Raw genomic sequence first — 6,180 nt, 5'->3', positions numbered from 1 at the left:
TTTGCGCCCCATTGTGACTGAGAAAAAACTCTTTTGACATGAACATTTGACATCCAAAAATCCCATTAATTAGGGTGTGTCGGGACATTTTTTCCAAAAAAAATTGAAATTAACACTTCATTCTGGAATTTCTATGAAATTATATCGTAAATTTTACATGGATTATCCAACTAAATGAGGCCTTGAAAATGACGTCAAAAGGAATGGGGGGGGGTCTTTTTTCAACATTCTATCACGTTTTGCCCTTGAAAAAACTTATATAGACCTAAGAAATGTTTAAACTGGCTACAGAGAAATAATATGCATCCAGAATACTTGTCTTTTAATGTCAAAATAGATTCAGAGAGAAAAGGGATATACAGTTAATGTTGATTTGTAGTCAAAGTGTGAAAACTCAATCGCGTCAAAAAATGACGTTGATCATATGTTGTAGGTATTGAACTCCCATAAGCAAAGTATACTGGCACAATCAAGCGAGGATGTCTCCCAATGTATAAATCCATTTGGAATATTATATTCATTGAAAGCTGCTGTTCATGACATTGTAAAGTCATATAAACCAAGCGGGATTAAGTCCTTACTCAGCTCCAGGGAATCTCATCCAAAAAAGTACATGAGGTAGAAGAAGAGGACTTTGAAAAAACAATAATGTTGTCAGACGTCATGAAAATAAACGACGGCAGCGCCGGGTGATGAGGATACTAATGTCGTTTTTATTTTATAATAATTTGGCAAATAATAAACGTATCAAGCTAAACTTTTCAACATGTCCTTATTTTTTGTTGTTTTATGTTCCATATAAATTTTGAAAGCACAGACTGCATAGTTTGAATTTTATAGCCTTAGTCCACGAACTTTTTGATAACCCCTCGTACATGTATTTCTAGATAACGTTTAGGATTTTATACAATATGAAATTTTAGCGAAGAAGAGAGGCAACGGCCCTTGGCGAAAATAAATATATCTGAAACTCCTCGGAAATTCAACCAATTAAACACTAGTGGAAACGGGACAAAAAAGGTGTATTAAGTACCTGACATGTTTCTATGCCCTGGCCCCAGGTAGATCAGGTCTGTCCATCACCAATTTCCTAGATTTAAGCATAATTTGTTTTTAAAAGCTGAAGCTCGGCATATTTTGGTTCAAAGAATTTAATGATTTTCGCTTGCTTCATGATGTCAGATATTGACCCTTTCCTAACATTTGTACATGTATTTCTAAATGGCGTTCAGGATTCTAAACAATATAAAATTTCAAAAGAAAAGGCAACGACCCTTGGTAAAATTAGATGTATTTGAAACAACTCCTCATGAATTTAACCAAATAAATTAGAGTAAAACTGGTATGAGAAAAAGGTTTATAAAATACCTGATGTGTTTCTATGTCCTGTTCATTGGTAGAATACGGCAAATGAACAAGTGTATCCCTCACCAATTTCCTAGATTAAAGCATAAGTTTATTCTTTTAAAAGCTGAGACCGGACATATTTTGGTAAAAAGAATTAAAGTATTTTCGTTTGTTTCATGATGTCATTAGATATTGACCATTTCCTGACATTTATACACATATTTCCAGATGGCATTCAGGATTCTATACAATATGTAATTTCAACAGAGAAAAGTGACAAATATCCTAGGCAAAAATAGATATATTTGAAACAAATCCTCGTAAATTTAATAAATTAAACATTAGTTAAAATGGTAAAAAGAGGTTTATAAAATACCTAATAGGTTTCAATGTTCTGGTCCTTGGTAGAATAAAGCAAACGAACAAGTCTGTCCCTCACCATTCCCCTAGATGAAAGGAAGAAGTAAATATGTAAGCAACTTTCATTTACTAGATCTTAACCTAAGAGTATTTTTGAATGGAAAAGGGGTTTATTAGTTTCTATTACTTGAAGAATCGAATTTCAATCCGTTTCACATCATATTCATTTTTTCTATTTATTTTGAATACATAATTTTGATATAATGGATGACCCATTTATTTGATACATATTTCAAGAAATGTAAGCCATAGACACTATATTCACTCCATTTAAATTTTACATTGCTCTTCATTACTTTTTCTCAAAGAAATCCTTTAAAAAAGTTTATGTTGTCAGATTACACCTTAATCTTTTATTTGATACCTAAAATATAAACGCTAGACTGTTCAAATACCCTGTGAATGCCATCTTTCTGATCAATCGTTGTGCATACATTTTGAATAGTGATTGTGTAGTTCCGCGGGATATTACATAGATAAAGAACGGAAACACTTTAACACAACAAATTTCTTTGATTTTGTCACTATTTTCATTGTTTTCAAAGGGTGTTGAAACATTGGTGACGTTGATCTGAGTGTGTTTTATGGGATGATAAACAACATACAATAAAATACAAATATACATAACTTACGAGAATCGAAATGGCTGAATAAATCGAAATAATAAATGTGAGAAAAGCACCGATCATATGATCATGATGTCTAAAATACAAGTTTATTAAAGATAATGAAAAGATGATTCTGCAGTTTTAAATGATCCCGTTTGCAACAGCTACAAAAACGTCTTTCAAAATTAAAATCAACATTTTAAAGATACATTGTATCATAATATTGACATTAAAACAATACTTACATCGCAAGGAATCTTCGATTAAAAAAAAAAATCCTATCAATAAACACATGATTGCCATTGACAAAAAATCGAGAGAAGGATATGGAAATAACAAACAGATTCAATTTAACTTTATTAAACAAATATATAAAATAAGAGCAGAGTAAACACGGTTTCCCCCAAACATCAGAGGTGGGATCAGGTGCCATGGAGGAGTAAACACCCCCACGACCGGTCACACCCGCCGTGTGCTCGTTGTCATAATCAGGAAATAACGGAAAAAATCCGTGCTCAATTCAGTGTATAAATAATGGACTAACAATTGGTATGAAAAAACGTCAGTCAGCATTTTATTCAATGATAAATTGTATTTGCTGACAAGGTCATTGTATAGACCATAGAATTTACGAAAGAAAATTTTAAACGAGACTGTTGATATTCTTGTTTCATCAACTTGTTTGTCAATAATTAACCTCGTTTAAGAAATTGTTCATACGTAGAGCATGCTTTTGCGTATCGAATCAACTAAAGATATAAATACTCCGTATGCAGGTGATGAAGGAATATTGCTGCATAAGTAAGGGAAGTTGACGATAGAAAAGTTAAAGTCATCACGTTTATCATATAGCTTGGTTGTTAGATTACCATTAGTGTCTTTTTCAAGTAAAATATCCAAGTATGAAACAGAAGCTAAGTGTCAGACTCTGTGATATTTTTTTTTATCTCGAGCTCACCGGGATATATCGCATTGACGTAAGAATGGAAATTACCGTTGTTAATTGACATATGTCGTCGATATATCTAAATGTCGAGTTGAAGGCCACACGAGTGTTTTCTTTTTTTCACGCAAGATTTCGCACAAATTCTGCTTCATATGAATACAAAAACAAGTCTGTTAATAACGGGGAGCAATCGGTACCTAGGGGAATTCCAATAGATTGTTGGAAGACCTGGTCTCCAAAAACAACATGGATATTGTTTATCAGAAACTCAAGCATCTCTTTGAGGTCAACTTCAGAGTACTTGTGTGTACAATCAGAATGCATTTTAACAAAATAATTTTGCAAATGACCAATGACAAGGTAAGTAAATTTACGAATTCCTTTTTTATTGAAAAAGTAGCTGTCAACGATATCAAAAAGCTTGGATTTTAATTTGTCGTGGGGAATTGTTGTGTATAAAGTTAAAAAAGTCGTACGTTTTTATGCTGTTGATTTTTGTAAGGTCTTATGATTTCAAATTGCCCAAAAAGTTCTTTAGAATTTTTAAGTATCCACATCTGATTTACACCACTTCTTGAATATATAGTTGTACAGTACTCTTGAAGTTTTTCCTTCACTACTGTCAATATCTTAGTGAGAGGCAACGAAAAAGGTTTGGTTGAACATTACTTGAACCTGCAATGTATCTTTGTCTGTAAGGATCCTTATGAAGTTTTGGAATCCAATATATATATAAGGTAGTTCAAATTCATTTTGGCTCTGTGGAATATTAAAAGCATTCAAAACTGACAGGTGATTTTGAAGAATTTCTTCCTTAAAAGAAAAAGAAAATTATAAGTAGGATTACCAATTGTAGAATTAAATCCAAGTTCTTCTAGAATGCAATTTAAAAAAGAGCCTTAAAAACGAAGACAATGCTGTTACCTGCTTTGTCGGCAGGAACCAGTACGTATTGATCGTGTAATCTATCTAATTCTTTTTTCACTTCTGGTTTAAAGAACACAGAAGGATAGATGGTTTTCATTTTGCCCCTCAATCTTTTAATACGTTACTTTATAAAAGGATCTGATACATTTAATCCATTCTGACAAGGTGTCAATGTCTTCTTTTTCATATCTGGCCCATCGTCTGGCGTAATTTTCAACAGAATCCATAATATTTATGAAATTCCGACGCCAGTTGAAGGATCGGGGTTCCCTATATTTAGGACCTTTTAAAATAAGTGATCTAAAGGGCCTCATTACGAACTATTTTTACGTCACCAGTAATAACGTGTCCAGCAGGACTATAGTTATAGGGCGAAGAAGAACATGAACACGAAGGGGGATTATTTTTCAGATAGTCGGTATCCAGGCCATGTAAAGTGTTTTTGTAGTTGAAAAGTTTGGAAACAATGGTCGATGTATATTTGTATGAAATACAAGGCGTAGTCTTTAACTTGAAATATGGTGGAATACAAGACTGGACCCTTTTGTGACAAAGAATATTACATATATTAACCGCGTCAATTCCTTTATTGGCATATTGAAGTTTAAGGAAAAGACGGATTGTTTTAGCTGCATTTTCTTCCGTGAAACGTGCGGGTTTAAAAAGCCTATGATGTGCAATATCCATAATCACAGAACCGAGCCTATATTCAGGTGTCGAGGAATCTAAATTTGGATGTTCCTTGGTCTTTTCAAGAAGACTATTTAAAAATTTCAAAGGGACAAAGTAAAGTTTGGTTCGAATATGATGTAGACCTAACTGTTGATTTACATAAGGTAGTAATGAATCAAAAGAGACGTCATGTATTGCAGGGTTTTTTGTAGAAGATGTCCATGACTACGCTTACGTCTCTGTGTATTGTTAAAAAGTCCCATCAAAATTTACATTATTACACTGCGGGCTTGTAAGATTTCCAACACTATCGACATTGTCATTACATCCATAGGGAAAGGCTGTCCCTAGCTTCCTAATAAATAAAGTTTGTATAACAAAATCTTTTTTTTTTTTAAATTTTTCCTCATACATTATATATCAGATAAGTTAGTGGAAAATTAAAAAAAAAAAAAAAAACAAAACAAAATAAGTTACTTTTCAAAAGTTGCGTTTGATGAATTTGATAAAACTGCTACTAAACTTAAAAACAAATCATTTAAATGTCATTTAAATGTCATTTAAATCATTTAAATGCTTAAACCGATAAATGAATGCAATGTTCATTGAGTTATGTCTATTTCATTAAAAATGAGAACAGTGCTCTATGTTTTTTGAAGAATTAAATTTCATTTCTCTTCTTTGCGTGTCATGCTTGAAATAATAAGGAACTCAATTTATAAAAAGTCAGATTAATAGTGCATGCGATACAAAAATGAAATTAATTCCAATTTCTGTAACTAACTCGGTCTTGAAATATGAATGAACACATTCTAACAATGCTATTCAATATATCAAATTCTTACCTGTTTAAATTCTTCATTTATCACAAATGTCTTAACCTTATAATAAAATATAATACAAAATATATTGAATATTAGACTTGTTGATAATTCGCCTGGGGTTTTGTTAATTTTCTTTCATATGTTTTAATCAAAACATAACTGACATATTTTTTTTAAATAAAAATTTGTAAAAATTATATATACTACCTTCAGGGTAGCCAAACTCCATGAGGTGAATCTTTTCTTGTAAATTTCTTTTTAACAGAGAGAGGTAAAAATATATATCGAGTCGGAGCGACAATTTGACCAATTATAGTAAGATAACACGATGATTGTTTTCCATTTTCGAATTGGGAAAAGGGAAATTTTTTTTTCTTCAATCTATCAGCTTATATTGTTTAAATTGTGCTTTAATTTATCAAAAAAAAAAAAAAAA

The 6,180-nt window shown here is 31.8% G+C and overlaps 1 long non-coding RNA gene across 1 annotated transcript; it reads right to left on the bottom strand.

Annotated features, from left to right (window-relative positions):
* Positions 1 to 1,009: 1,009 nt before the first annotated feature.
* Positions 1,010 to 2,239, bottom strand: LOC134241364 (uncharacterized). Its single transcript, XR_009986644.1, has 4 exons — positions 2,033 to 2,239; positions 1,724 to 1,793; positions 1,369 to 1,438; positions 1,010 to 1,090 (listed from the first exon to the last, which is right to left on the bottom strand). It is a non-coding gene; the product is annotated as an uncharacterized LOC134241364 (long non-coding RNA).
* Between the last annotated feature and the right edge of the window lie 3,941 nt (positions 2,240 to 6,180).

The sequence above is a fragment of the Saccostrea cucullata genome, unplaced genomic scaffold, assembly GCF_032062105.1.
Source record: "Saccostrea cucullata isolate Sc308-1 unplaced genomic scaffold, CSIRO_AGI_Scuc_v1 ctg21737, whole genome shotgun sequence".
NCBI classification, from domain to species: domain Eukaryota; kingdom Metazoa; phylum Mollusca; class Bivalvia; order Ostreida; family Ostreidae; genus Saccostrea; species Saccostrea cuccullata.
The sequence above is the reverse complement of the archived record's forward strand: the minus strand, read 5'-3'. Positions and strand labels throughout refer to the sequence as shown.